Source organism: Pongo abelii, chromosome 3 (genome assembly GCF_028885655.2).
Source record: "Pongo abelii isolate AG06213 chromosome 3, NHGRI_mPonAbe1-v2.0_pri, whole genome shotgun sequence".
NCBI lineage: Eukaryota > Metazoa > Chordata > Mammalia > Primates > Hominidae > Pongo > Pongo abelii.
This window is the reverse complement of record NC_071988.2, coordinates 163,590,373-163,606,432: the sequence shown is the minus strand read 5'-3', so window position 1 is coordinate 163,606,432 and position 16,060 is coordinate 163,590,373. Positions and strand designations below refer to the sequence as shown.

General features: G+C 36.7%; 1 protein-coding gene across 6 annotated transcripts in view; it reads right to left on the bottom strand.

Annotated features, from left to right (window-relative positions):
* The window catches only part of IL15 (interleukin 15), a 106,455-nt gene extending 96,257 nt beyond the window's left edge, over nucleotides 1-10,198 (bottom strand). For 2 of the 6 annotated variants that reach the window (XM_063723672.1, XM_063723673.1), the window contains exons 1-2: nucleotides 5,228-10,198; nucleotides 4,741-5,008 (exon numbers count right to left, since the gene is read on the bottom strand). The gene's annotated coding sequence lies outside the window, so the exon portion shown is untranslated. Of the gene's footprint in view, nucleotides 1-4,740 lie in introns of all 6 variants that reach the window. The other 4 variants (XM_002815168.6, XM_054554509.2, XM_002815167.6 and 1 more) reach the window with 2 other exon arrangements.
* Between the last annotated feature and the right edge of the window lie 5,862 nt (nucleotides 10,199-16,060).

Genomic DNA, 16,060 nt, shown 5'->3' with positions numbered 1-16,060 from the left:
ACACTGATGCAAGAAATTTCCTTAGCAACTTTCTAAGTTTCTAGAGGCTCGAAAACCACATTGCGGCTTTTTTTTTTTTTTTTTTTTTAATTATACTTTAAGTTCTAGGGTACGTGTGCACAACGTGCAGGTTTGTTACATATGTATACATGCGCCATGTTGGTGTGCTGCACCCATTAACTCGTCATTTGCATTAGGTATATCTCCTAATGCTATCCCTCCCCGCTACCCCCACCCCATGACAGGCCCCAGTGTGTGATGTTCCCCTTCCTGTGTCCAAGTGTTCTCATTGTTCAATTCCCATCTATGAGTGAGAACATGCAGTGTTTGGTTTTTTGTCCTTGCGATAGTTTACTGAGAATGATGGTTTCCAGCTTCATCCACGTCCCTACAAAGGACATGAACTCATTCTTTTTTATGGCTGCATAGTATTCCATGGTGTATATGTGCCACATTTTCTTAATTCAGTCTATCATTGATGGACATTTGGGTTGGTTCCAAGTCTTCGCTATTGTGAATAGTGCTGCAATAAACATAGGTGTGCATGTGTCTTTATAGCAGCATGATTTATAATCCTTTGGGTATATATGTTTTAGTTTTATGCTTAATAATCACATCAAAAATTAATGGTTCCTTTGATTAGTTTTGTAATGATAGTGTTTTAAATAACATAAGCAAGAATAATTTTCACAACAAAAATCCTTCAAATAAAAAATCAAGTTTTATGTACTTATTTTTGTTGCAGATGAGTCAGGAAATCAAATAACTTAAAAATAGAAAATCTTTAACAATAAAATGTTCAATTCAGAAAAAAAGTATTTGATAATTTTAGAGGTCAGTGCTAACAGTGTGCAAGGACTACTTTGTCAAATTTCTATTAGAAGGCACATAAGCAAAATACCCAGGAAGGAGAAGTAGCATTCAGTGATATAAGGGACCCAAGACCCTCTCTGGGCTCCTTTAGTGTGTCACAATGATAAGCAGAGCTTACCCCCACCACCACCGCCATCAACCTTACAACCATCATATTTTCCTGTTCTAGAACCATTTTCAGTTTCAATTCCCTCATTTCACAAAATAATTTGTCACTTTCCTGATTTTGTCTGCATCCTGTCAGCACTTGGAGGAACTATTAGCATTTAGAGAAGAAACAACTGTATATTACATGCAGACTTTTTAAAAATCCATTTTTATATGGCCTACATAGAGTCTTCTGCCCCTGCAGTGGGATGAAACACTATAAAATAAATGCATACAAATAACCTGGCTCTGGATGTGAAATGTGAACAAATAATATTATTGAACTACACTGAGATCAAAGAGCCTCTTTTTCTCCTCTTTCTGACTCCAGCACTAAACAACTTTTTTTTTGTTTGTTTAAAAAAGGGCAATATTCTTTGACATAGGCAAATTAATAAATAGCATTAAATCACCCCAAATGGTGACCAGGGTCTATTTCAACGTAAGGATAGCAGCATTTTAGTTGTCAGTACACTGAACACCTGAGTTTTCTTAGAAGAGAATACATATGATATCCGAAAAGGAGCATTAACATTAGAATCAAGATAAAGCTCAGTGGAGTGTCTGTCTTACCTAGTTGTGTCCTAATGCAAGTGAAACTCTGCATGCCTTTTCTTTTTCTTTGTAAATTCAGGATAAAAATGCAATGGTTATTCAAATTCAATGAGGACATACAGATGAAGTGCCAGTATGGTGCCTGAAACATAGCAGAGGCTTCCTCTTTGAAACTTTCAAATTCACATTAGGTTCCTACTGGAATGGCACTGTTAATAACAATAATTTGTCCTTCAGGCTTTCTGTCAAGATTTCTTAGCTACTTATGTTTACCTATTCAATACAGTCTGGAAGCTGAGTAAAAAGTAAAGCTTGTCTGACCACAGCTGTTAACAAATAGTACAGTACAATATATACATACACACACATATATGCACATATACAGTATATATACACATATAGGCATATATGCACACATATAGACATATACTTCATAGTATTTAATTAGTGAAATTCACCATCAAATAGGTGTTAGTTAGTGCATTCCAGTACTCACTAAAATAACCATTTTTCCTTCAACTCCTCTATGGAATTTTTCCATCCAACCCATTCCTATAGGACAGCAGCAAGTATTTAAGCAATGTTCAGTGTCAGTAGTGTCATGCAGTTACTGTAATCAATGGGTAAGTAAATCAAAGAGCTAATATTCAGCAAAAGAAGTGGCTTCTTGCCAACCCTTCTACCATAACGCCTTCTGAAGAGAGGATGTCCCGAATAGTTAACTATATCATCTCCAGTTGTGATATTATGGGAAACTCTTCTTCTCTGACTTCTCCATGAATCCCAGACTTCTAGTTGTATGGATGAAGGGATACAGAGGTAGAGACAGATATTCTAGATCAATCCACATTTGCCTACTATTTGTCAGGCTCTTTCAGCAGAAAGCGATGCAAATTAGACAAAAGTTTTCATTCAGGGACCATAAAGGAAATTTCTCCAATATACCAAACACATATTGATACTCAAATGAATATTATTTGATTATAAAGATAATCTTTAAACATATAAGAATGTTAATTGCACAAGTACCATACAAACATTACTTTAAAACTGGCACTCTACCATTACAACACTGCCTGAAAATAAAAAGGGATTATCACTGTCAAATTGTACGAAATATTTTTATGCAAATAATACTATCCTCCATAAATACCAACAGTCTTAAACTTGTCTGAGTTGGAATTCCAGCTCTACCACTTTCTAGCTCTGTGACCTTGATAATTTCCTCAGCTGTAAAATATATTGCCTACCACATAAATTTATTACGATGTTTTTAAAAAATACATCCTTAGAACAATGTCTGATACATAGTAAGAACTCAACAATGTTAGTTATTATTCATACTGTTTCTCATAACTTAAGTTATAGGTCTGAAGACAGAACTCTGTATTATGATTAGCTAACCTTCAGAAAAATAGTTAACACAATGAGCAGAACTCAACATTAAACTCCAGGAGAGATGGGGGGAAAAGGACAGTAGTCTATATTTTTAAAAGATTTAAAACTGTTTTGGGTCAGAGACCCATTTAAAAAGCTGATCAAAGTTACGGATATTTTCCTGAGAAAAATCCACATGTACCCAGCATTTCAGGGCTCCTTTTCTAGCTATCCTGAAATCCATCAGAGGCAGCAAATCTGAGATGGAGTATCCCGTAGGCTTTAAAACCTTCCACTTCTAAAATCTATTTCGATAAACTTTAAACCACTATTTTCTCCATCCCCCAAGGAAATTTATAAACATATATTTCATTGACAAACATTGTGCCTTGCAATATAGCTGTTGACATTGGCTACATTAATTTCATGGATTAAAACAAAAGAGCATCATTCTAATCACCAGTAGTCTGCAGGAAAATTCCAACCAGAACTATAGCTTCCAATCAGGTTCTGGAGTTGCCACTCCAAATCAGCAGGGAACAGTGAAACCAAAAGTATGGGTACACTCTGCCTATCAGAAGTTCCAGACCAATGGCCAACTGACCCTTCTCTGTCACTGTTGCAAAGCAGATGATACTGCAGGAGAGACTCTTCTGATTGACTAAAATTCTGTGAGAAAACAGAAACATAAGGACACGAAACTAAGACAATCATAACAAACCTTAAGGTCTCTATGATACTTGTTAACTTTAAGTAAAACTAGCTTTTTCTTCACTTTTTAAATCTAAATAGCTTTGCTGTATTTTCAGTTCTTCTCTTTATATATCTTTATGTTCCTTCCCTTGTATTTCCTTGCTCTGTTGGCCACATTACTTAACACGAAAACAACAGGAGTTTAAAATTTTAACCTGTATTATATCTTTTTTATTCATTTATTTATTTTTTGACAGGCTGGAGTGCAGTGGCAGATCATATAGCTCACTATAAACTGGAACTTCTGGTCTCAAGCTATCCTCTCGCCTCCGCCTTCCAAAAGTGTATTGTATCTTGATGCTTTCAGTAGAATGGTTCACCTTGTAACCTCTACATGGCAGGATGCATAATCACCAGTTTATTCTGTAACACCTGAGCAAAAAATCATTCTAGCTAATATGGCCTCTTTCACCACACTGACAAGATAAGGATGACGACCACTTAGTTGGCCACCACCAGTATCATAATATTAGATAGTAGTTTAAAAATATATAATGGAAACTAGCTGGTGACCACCACTTTACTTCCAGTTTTGAAACTGCTGACTCATCCTATTTAAGAATCTGTTGTAAGCATCATTTAAGAATGAGTTTGGTTTAGACATACTTTGAAATCAACATAGTTTTTAATGCATGGAATTACATAAAGTCAAATGAACTGTATACTCTTGCAACATGCGGTCTTAATAACACTTGAAAAAATTGGCTGGATTTTCATTTAAAAGCCACCTTGAATAATGATTTTATTTCAGTGAAATTCGCTCGTATTTTTTCCAAGTTCTTTCGACATTCTAAATACACTATCGCTTCTCTAAGAGATAACTGGCTGGCGCAGTTGGAACCAATACAGACCCAGGCCTGACTGCCAAGCACTGACCATTCCTGCAAATTTCTCTCCCAGAAGACGTGTGCAAGCAAAGAAGAGGGCGATAATTTGATTTTGCAAAGGTAGGGATAGACGCGCACGCACAGACATCTGCACCGGCCCACAGGGAGTTTGGGACGGGAGCAGTTAGGAAGTGGGGAGCTGCGGTACCTTTTCTTGGCCTTCCTGAGCTTGACTGGGTGCAGAACTCAGCCCTCAGGGCTGCGGGACAGCGTCTTCTCAGAAACCCGCAGCTTGGCTGGGGCCGCCAGACGCGCGTCCCTCACCCTCCCAGCGGAGCGCAGGGTGCCCGGCCCGCCTTGCGCTAGCCAGCAGCCTGGAACGCCGTAAGAGCGCAGCGCAGCAGGGAGTCGCACGCCAGGGGCAAAGGGACCTGCGATCTGCGCTCCTCCGGAAGCGGGAGGATGGCGAGGAGAGCCTAGGAAGTGTCATTAAAGTGTCATTAGGGGAAAAACCAAAAATTGAAGTTGCGGCTAAGTTTTCCCCATGAGAGGGCGGGGCAGTCCGGCCAGTAGGATAGACCGGAGGGTAGCGCTGGAGCTGGGAGGGGCCCCGGGCGTAGGCTTTCGGGGAAAATTCCATCGCCCTTCCAACCACCACCACTCCCCTCCCAAGGCAGAGAAGCCGAGCTCTGTACCTCCATCGAGTCCTGGCTGCAGGGTGGGGGGCGACAGCCACCGCAGCCGGGAGGGTGCGGCCACCCAGTTCCCTCCCGGGGGGCGCCGGACTTCGAAGGCAGTGAGCGAGTCAGCTGGGATTCCCCCGGGCGCCTGCCACCCGGAGTCCCAACCCCCGGCGAAAAGAAAAGTGAAACAGAAAGAGCCGGGAACAGAGGCGAAGACAAACACCTCCGGCGGAGACTGGGGGTGGGGCGGGTGGCGGCGGCTCCTGGATGACTGACTGCCCCAGGTGTCACTGCTTCCCGGCCTGTTTCCGTCCCTGCCGGGGCCTGGGGCGCAGAACCTGCAAGGCGAGCTCAAGGATATCGAGGAGCCCCAGCCCCGCCCTGCAGGAACACCAGCCACCAGTCTCCTCCTCTACCTGCCGGGACACCTGCAGAGAAGGCACAAGGACAGCCGCATCCCAAGCGACGGGCACCATGTGGGAAGCTTCCGCAGCTGAACCTGGAGACCCGGGCTGGGCTGGCGCGCATCCAAGTCTTCCTGAGGAAAGGGAAAAGGAGGTCGGATCCCGATGCTGGGCGGCTGCTCTAGACCGGCCTCTTGGTCCCCGCACAGGCTGCAAGAAGGAAACTTTGAAGTCCAACTAGGGGAAATGTTGGAAGAAGACACCCGGGTGGCAGCTTTGTGCAAGACAGTTGGTACAGGGAGTGAACTTACAGCCATGAGACTCTCTGCGGATCACTTTTCCAGCCTATTGTGTAGTCCAGTGTAAAATATCACACTTGGTCCCATTTGATGGAAGCGTGAGATGTTCTTGTAGTATTTTTACATTGGAGGAAGGAACTGAGTTGAGGCTGAGTGATTTGCATGCCATAAAGGCAGTAGCAAAGACCTCACGCTCAGTTTTGAAAGTACTTTGCAGAATCTTGCACTCCTGTGAATCACTGAAAATCCCTCTTGTACGGTGCTTTCCAAATTTTCAGAGTCATGGTTCAGAGAAAATGATAAGTCTTCCTGGAGCTCAGTTTAATTTAATTTAAAATTTAATTGTGTTTTTAATTACATAAATATGATAAATATCAAATAGAAAAATAATAGAAATTATTCACTTTCCATGTACATAAAGTTCCGTATAATTTCATATTTTTATGAAAAATTTGAGTTTATTTTCATTAACTCAATTTTTAGATATCAGTTTTATATTTGAAATAATTACTGATGGACTTTTTGGTAAGAATTACTTCAAACTCTAGACAGTCTCCATTAACAAAATAAGTGAGGTATAAAAATGCAAAAACAGTTTTTACAACCATTCAAAATTTCACCATAGTTGGAAATTATATTTAAGAATATGAAGCCATCATCCGTTTCTGTTCATGACGATGTCATGTTGAATTTTCTTGTGATGGTGTCAATGGATTTCAAGACCAGTCAGAATTTTTCATAGCAATACGTTGAAGCTCTGATTTGCAGAATGAGCATGCATTGGGAGAGCAAGACTGCAGCTGGATTGGATCCCACCACAAGAATATAGCAGCCACGGAAGGACTGATATGCATATGTGTGAAGATAGAGAATAGGGATGAACAAGTGTATCATGTGTCCCAACCTCATTTTGGACTGTTGCAGAGCTTCCTGGACTCCTGCCGTGTAAACTCCTCTAGCACCTCCTTCAGCTCCTTTAATGGATACTGTGTTCTCTGCAGCCGGTGAAGGAAGCAGGTGTCCAGACAATAAGACACCTCAGAGGCCACACTCAGCACCACCTAGCAGAGCTCGATATCAGATATTGCTGCTGCCAGAGGACATATCATCACATCTCAGATCCTGTCTCTCTTGGACTTCCCACAAAGCCTATAGAAAGTTGTTCTCAGCTGGTGCTCACTAGCCTGTGGGCTTCAGCTTTGTTAGCTGTCTACAGGACTCAGAGACATCAGTATCTGACTGCATACTTTTAATACATTGAGACCACCAAGAACGTTCTGAGCTACTAGAGAGTTTTCACAACACTATGAAATTGATGGAAAGTTTACTTGTAGGGTGAACTTTAAGGCATAATCTGAGTATATAACAGTAAGAAAATTGGTCTACAACTATTTATTGGGTTTCAAATATAGTAGGTTCTAGAACAAGATGGACTGAATGATATATAAAGCATTTTGTCAGAGTAGGGAGATAAAAAACATAAATAACAGTAAAGTACAACTAAAAATTATTATAGTCATAAGATATGCTTTGCTCTACTATTTGCCTCCCAAATATGTTGGTCAAATTTGTTTTCATAAATACAGATGTTTTAAAAGTATTTTTAATTAGTTATGACTGCCTGCAGTTCAATGAAGTTGGGTTTGCAGCATAATTTGTTTTTGTTGCATTGCACTCAAAAAGAAAAGTCTAATATATGCAACTTGTGTTTTCAGTTGCCACAGGCTGTTTGGCAAAATATTGAAAATTACTCATACCAATGAACAAGTAAATTCTGCTGCATAAATTAAAAGCAAAGATGAAGATTGATGAAATAATTTGAAACTGTCTTAAGATAACTAATAAAATTACAGGGTAGAAAGAAGTGGAGATTAACTAAATCTCATAGAAGTGACCATAATAATCTTCTTGAATTCAAATAATTAACAATAAAATTATAGTTTAATAAATTTTTAATATCTTTTTTCAAAAACAATGTCAATTGGGCAATCGTCTTTAAATTACTAATAAATGTTTTCCAGCTTTTGTGATTACATGGAAGAAGTTACAAGTTATTTCATCTGATTTAGTGTTCAAAGTCCATGACTGTGGCCTTATTTATGGTTTTCCTAAGATTTAAACCTCCCATCAAGAACAAGTTGATCCCCTGCTCTTTGGAAAACATGGCCTGCCTGGGTTCTCTACGTTTCCATTTGGGGTAAAGCATGCTGAAATGCAGCATTACCTCGAAGTTGCTTCTCACATTTTTTTCTGGTGACCCTGACAATAGACAGATACTCTTGGCCTTAAATACTATTTAGGTTTTCAAGAGCTCCTCAAGTTGCTGCTTTTTCAGAACCACAGCAATATTAGGACTTCTGTAGTTCCTCCAATCTGCTATTTCTCCAGTGCTGTGCTAAACACAAATGTTAACTTATTAAATCCTCACAGCAAAGCTATGAGATATAAACTATTATTATCTCCATTTTACAAATGGGAAAACCAAGGCCCAAAGAATTATACAGCTTGCCTAAGATCACATGGAAATTGACTGACCCAGCAAGGATTTGAACTCAGACAGTCTGGCTTGAATACACATTCCTACTCTCTGGTGCCCTTAAATTGGCAACCATTCTCCACTGTTTCTAAAACTGAGTTCATAAGGAAAGAAGCCATGGACCCCCAGACAGTATGTCTTGGTCCAATTTTGTTTGCTTCAGGGTAACTTTAGTCACCACCAGGGAGGAAACTTTTCAGTTTTCCTTGAATTTCTGCTTGCTCATCTTACGTTTCTGTAATGAAATTGCAATAGATATTGCAGCCCTGCTACTAACACAAGTTATTTGAATAAAGTGACTGACAAAAGGCTGGCAGAACATTGCTGCAGGTTTGAAACAGAGGAACTAGGAGCTGGCAGATTCTAATAGAGATGGGTGACTTTGAACTGAAATGTCAGAGTGTACCCATGACAAACAAGGAGAAAAGATGCCTAGTTTCAAGCTGGAGATTAAGAACAATAATAACTGTATTAGTCAGCGTTCTCTAGGGGGACAGAACTAATAAAATATATGTATATATGAAAGGGAGTTTATTAAGGAGAATTGACTCATGATCGCAAGGTAATATTCCACGACAGGCCATCTGCAAACTGAGGAGCAAGGAAGCCAATGGTGGATCAGTCCAAGTCCCAAAACCTCAGAAGTAGGGAAGACAACAGTGCAGCCTTCAGCCTGTGGCCTAAGGCCTGAGAGCCACTGGCAAACCACTGGTGTAAGTCCAAGTGTCCAAAAGCTGAAGAATTTGGAGTCTGATGTTTGAGGGCAAGAAGCATCCAGCACGGGAGAAAGATGAAGGCTGGAAAACTGAGCAAGTATAATCCTTGCTTCTTTTTCTGCCTACTTTATTCTAGCTGTGCTGGTAGCTATTTAGATGGTGCCTACACATTAAGGGTGGGTCTGCCTCTCTCCGTTCACTGACTCAAATGTTAATCTCCTTTGTCAACACCCTCACAGACACACTGAAGGATAATACTTTGCTTCTTTCAATTCAATCAAGTTGACACTCAATATTAACCATCACAATAACATACTTAATTTTTAATATATTTAAAAGTACATGTTATCTTAAATGCATTGGTGCTTAATGTAGGGGGGGAAGGGGCTTAAGTAGAAAAAAGTGACAGGTTCATATGCTCCCACTACTCTTCTGAACAGTCATTTAATGTTGACCTTAACAATTAAAATCTAGTTACAAAACATTAATAAACCTATTCTGATTTATAATCTGAGAGTATATTATAAATGTATATAATGGATCTTGTCAGCATTTATTTCAATGACAAATTGTAAAAAGAAATTTTACTTCTCTTCACATATATTGGCTAAAACATGGCAAATACATATTCCTTGAATTTGTTCTATGATTAAAATTCATGCATTTTTTTTACAACACATAATAACCTTTACAAAAAGTGTAAATCAAGTCAATACCAATAATAGGTTTATGTTAACAAAGTTAAACTGGCATTGGTTTTGACTCTATGGCTGGCAAATAGTTGGCCTTCAATAAATATTTGTTATATTAATCTTGGTTAAAAAAAATCACCTGTTTCATAGTTTAAATACTTGCTAGAATCAAAATCTAGAAACTTATAGATATGTGTGTATGTATGTGTATATATACATATGTATGTAAAAAAGCTCTTTCCATTATCATGAAATGATTTGATAATTTGTATATTTGTATAACTTCATTCTGTGGTTTATGTGTGTTTAATCCTACAATCACTTTTTATTAAATTTTCAACTAAAATTTCTTCATTATATATATTAAAATTAGTTCTAATCACTGGTTAAAGCATCAATATAGGGTTGTGATCACTGGCTAAAATATCATTGATTTTGTTATTATGGTTGTGTGGGAAATTACCTTGATGAAATCGTAGCCTCCAGTTACTACCCTAAAAGTCTCAGAATAGAAAAACTTGCAGACCAAATAAAGATGCCCAAATAACATGGTATATTAAATGAATTTAAAACACACAATGAGATGTAAAAAAATGGGATACCAGGATAACACAAAGTGTAGGGTACAAGTGTGTGAAAGGATCTCACTACCCAAATTGCGAATTATATAATCTTCACATAAATACAGCTATCTCCCTCCCTATGTTTCTCAGTCTCTGCCATGTCAACCTTCTCTGCTGATGCTGTGGTGACGGGGACCAAGGCTGAGGTTTGAATAAGAATGGAATGCACAGACGGAAGTTACCTAGGGCCAAAACACACACTCTCCCAGAGAGTGTGTTAGTCCGTTTTCATTTCCATAAAGGAATACCTAAGACTGGGTAATTTATAAAGAAAAGAAGTTTAATTGGCTCATAGTTCTGCAGGCTGTACAGGAAGCATGGCAAAGGCCTCTACTCAGTTCTTGGGGAGGCCTCAGGGAGCTTTTACTCATGGCAGAAGGTGAAGTGGGAGCAGGAATGTCACATGGTGAGAGCAGGAGCAAGAGAGAGGAAAGAGGAAGTACCAGGCTCTTTAGACAACCAGATCTCATGTGAACTCTGGAGAACTCACTTATTACCATGGGGAGGGCACCAAGCCATTCATAAGGGATCCACCCTCATGACCCCAAGGTTTCCCTTTGACTTTCATCACTTCCCACCAGGACCCATCTCCAACACTGGAGATTACATTTCAACATGAGATTCAAAGGGGACAAATATCCAAACCATATCAGACAGACATAAGAGCAAAATTCTTTTTCAATTAGCCTCCTAAACAACTATGGGTTTTATCTACACCTCATGGACACGAAACATGTGAACAGGTTAGAATGGGACCATGTTGGATGTCACCGATAATAGCCAACTTAAAGATTATATCTAAAAATGCCTGCATGAAAAGGGCATGATCATAACTACAACTTTCTATCCTTTTCTATTATAAGTAATATTCTTGTTCATTCTAGTATATATTTCATTTATTCTACCTTTAACATGTCTTTCAGGTTGCAAACTTACCATCTATTTAACACATCAATGAATTTTGCCATACCAATAAGCTACTCTCTTTTGCATTGTTTATATTTAACATACATCCTATAATTTTTTGCTAAATATTCTCTAATTATATAGCAGAGTCATATTATGGCAGTTCTTCGTGATTACTTATTTTATTTATTTGAGACTTGTGTGCTTTTGGCTTTGTCACATTTATAAGTTTTTGTTATGCATCAAGCTTGATGTCCTCAACTAAAGGCTCTCCTGACCTGTAGCATCATGTCTGCTCTGATACTGAAACTTTCTCCTTCACATTTATGCCACTGCCTCCAACGTGACACCATCTTGGATCTCAATAACTCTCTGAAATGAAATCAAATCTGCTATAACCTGTGGGGGAATACAGATTGTGTATATACATAGATTCAATCCTGAGTCTATTCTCTACTCATACTTTATATTCTAAGCATGCCTTATACCCTAAATGTAAGCAAGAACAGTGCTTAACAATTTCCTAAGGTATGTTCTGACAAGTTTCCAAGATAAACAACAAGTCTTTATCTAAATAAATAACGGATCAAAGAAGAAATCACAAAAGAAACTATAAAATACTTTGAACTGAATGATAATGAAAACAAAACATGCAAATATTTGAGTGATGCAGCTAACAGCTTTAAGAAAGTTATAGTTATAAATACTCATATTACAAACAAAAAGATCAAAATCAATAGAATAAGCTTCTACCTTTAGAAAAAGAAAAATATACACAAAGTAAATTAAAGGAAACGAGCTGAAATGGAAGAAGAAAAGGAAAGAAAACAAGTTACTTCTTTGAAAAGATCAATACAATTAGTAAATGTTTAGCTAAATTGTTTTTAGCTAATTGATTAAGAAAAATGAGAGAAAATATAAATTACCAGCATGAGCATTGAAGGAGTAGACATTACTAATATACTGTACACATCAAAGAATAATAAGGAATATTAAAAACAGCCTTATGGCAATAAATTTGACAACTCGATAAAAAAGGACAAACTTGAAAGCCACAATTTATGAAAGCTCACATAAAAAAAGTTTAAATTGATCTATGTCTATTTTAGAAATTAAATTTATAATTAAAGTCCTTCCCACAAAGGAAACTCGAGGCCCAGATGGTTTCAATGGCAAATTCCATTAAACAATTAAGGAAAAAATATTAATAATACCAATCATACACAAATTCTTGAAGGAAACATAGGAGAAAAACACTTTCTAACTTACTGTAGAAGTCCAGACTTATTCTGCCAAAACCAAAGATATTACATGAAAATAAATCTACAGATATAGTTACATCTTTTCTAAACATTGCACAAAACTTCTTAACAAAATATTAGCAAATCTAATCCAAAAATGTATAATAAGGAACAAGAGCAGCTAGAGATCTTCCATGCAATGTGTAGCCGATTTAACATTTGTAAGTCAGTCAATGTAATTTTCCATATTATTTGAATAAAGAAGAAAACCATCTGAAAAAATTTAGTGTTCAGCCATTATAGAACATTTCAGCAAAATAGAAATAGAAGGAAATTCCCTCAACCTGATAAAAGGCATCCACCTAAAGTCTACAGCTAACACATTTTTAGAGAAAGATTAATGCTTTCTCCAAAGTTAGCTATAAGCAAAGATGTCTCCTCTCATCACTCCTATTCAACTGGAACTGGCTATCCTAGACAATGAAGAGTAACAAAAATAAATAAATATTTAAATAAATAACTAATATTGGGAAGAAATAGGTAAACTGTCTATATTTGCAGACAACAAATTTATGAGGAACCTACCAAAAATTTCTGGAATGATAAGTGAATTTAGTAGTGTCCCAGGATACAAGATAAATATGTAAACATCAATGATAATTTCTTATTTAAGCCATTAATAATAAGAAATTAAAATTTAAAAACTACAATTTACAAAAGCATCCAATACAGAATACTTAAGTGTAAAGTTGACATCATGTACACTGAAACTACAAAATACAGTAGTCCTCTGCCTTATTGGTAGTTTTGCTTTCCAAGGTTTCTGTTACTCGAGGTGAACCACAGTTTAAAATATGTGAGTACAGTACAATAAGATATTTTGAGAGAGAACACATTCACATAACTTTTATTGCAGCATATTATTGTAATTTTGCTATTTTATTATTAGTTATTATTGTTAAGCTCTTACTATGCCTAATTTGTAATTAAGCTTTAATCTTAGGTATATATAAGAAAAAACATAATACAGGGTTTGGTACTATCTGCAGTTATGGCATCCACCAGAGGTCTTGGAATGTATGTTCCACAGATAAGGAGGGACTACTATGGTATTGGTGAGAGAAACTGAAGATGACATAAATTAGAGGTTGGTAAACTATGGCTTGCTGTTCATGCTCTGCTTTTGTTTTTAGAATACATTTATACTCATTTGTTTACGTATGGCTATGGCTGCTTTTGCAGTTGAGAAGTTGCAAGAGAGACCAAATAATTTAGCAAAACTTAAAATACTTACTGCTTTGCTCTTTACAGAAAATGTTTGCCAACCCCTCATAAATGCTTGGAAAGATATACCATGTCTATGAATTAGAAAATTTAATGCTGTAAAAATGTCAGTTCTTCCCAAAGATATCTATAGATTCAATGCAATCACAGCAGGCTTTCTTGTACAACTTGATGAAGGGATACTAAAAGTGAAAGGCAAATGAGGAACCTAGCAGAGGCAAATACGTTTGAAAAAGAACAAAGTTGTAAGACCTGTACTACCAGATATCAAGACTTAATATGAAGCTTTAACAATCAAAGTAGTATATTCATGGCATAAAGATAGACAAATCAATAGAACGGACTAGAGAGGCCAGAAATAAACCCACACATATATGGCCAATTGATTTTGACAATTCTGCCTAAGTAAGAGAATGAAAGAATAATCTTATCAACAAATGATGTAAAAACAACTGGATATTTTGGTGGAAAAAATACTCTAAATTTCCCAGCTTACATCATACTTAAAGTTAACTAAAAATGGTTGAGAGACCTAAATACAAAAGCTAAAAATGATAAAACTTCTTAAAAAAAAAAGCATAGGAGAAAATCTTCACAATCTTAGAGTAGGCAAATATTTCTTGGACAGAACACAAAATGTACTAATGATGAAAGAAAGAAAAAGATGACATAACTGGGTTTCATCACAATATAAGCTGTTTTACCCTCTTTAAGGTCCAAAATGACTACCGATACATTAAAAGTTTTGGGGTCTTGTGTAATTTTAAAATCCTGTTTGATCTTATTTGACTTATTTCTCAAACTTACTGGCATTAGAACCCTTTAACAGAACACCAATTAATCTTTTATAGAACTCGTGTTGCAGAAAACACACTTACAAAATGCTATTGAAGACACATTTTTTTTTTCTTTTGGAATAAACTTTATTATCAAGGCTAATTTAGGGGCGAAGAGCCAGAACAGCCAAATAGTTATTTTTGCCATGGAATGTGCTGTATTTGGTGCACTTACATTTTACTATAATGCTTCTAATGTTGGGGAGTTATAAACATTTCTCAATAGCAGTAAATATTTTTTAAAACAGCATTCTATAATAGCTGTACAATTTAATTAACTTGCTGTATGAATAGGTGTTTACAATTTTATTTACTTTTTATTCCAATCAAGATATTCTCATATAAAATTCAGCTGGAGAATCTGAAAATTTAAACTTAGGTCACACTCATTAAAGTGGTCTAAAACACATTGCCAGGAAGAGTTCTTAGTCCTAATAGTCCTACAAAGAAACTTATTCTATTTCACTTTATTTTGAGAGAAACTGGAGTATAGGAAAATAAGATGATTCATACCTAATGAAAAATCCAAGTAATGGCAGAATGCAGAACAGATACCTTGACAAGTGACGGGGATAACACTAAAGTTTCTCAGCTGTACATATTAAATTAAAAGAGACAATAAAGATTAAGTTTCAATATATCCCCAATATGAACTAATAAAAAACCAGCATTGGTCTAGTGTAAGGAAGAGTTGTCAATAAATAGTATATTAATAAAATACACCACAGAAGTAACCATTCTCATGCAGTTGAAAGAGCAAAGAAATTTTAGGTGAATGTAATATAATATTTGGGTTCTTATCCAAAACAAGAAAATGTGTTATATATTCCAAGAAAGCATTTAAAGGTTTATTATTGATTGCATAAAGTCAGAAGCTCACACAATATTGAAAGGCCATTTCTCTGAAAAATGGCTTTCAAAGGTAAGGTTTGGCAGTTTTGTTCTATTTGAAACATGAATAAGAAATGAGATTATTGAGCAGGCAAGGAAAATCTTATGTTTGCAAAGTTTACTTTGATACTTAAACATAGTGAAAATTGTTGGAAATAGTCATGCATGGTATTTGAACATCCTTTCATTCATACAAAAATAAGGAACTATGAGGTATATACGTTGTATTGAAAGCTTTGGTATTTTATTTGCACATCTCACTACATATATAAAGGTCTTCTTTTTAAAATATATGCTTGTTTACATTTATATTGTAAACCAAAATGTATCTGAGGTCTGTCTTAATCGATTTAGAAGTTTATTTTGCCAGGGTTAAGGATGATGACCCATGACAAAACCTCAGGAAGTCCTGAACAT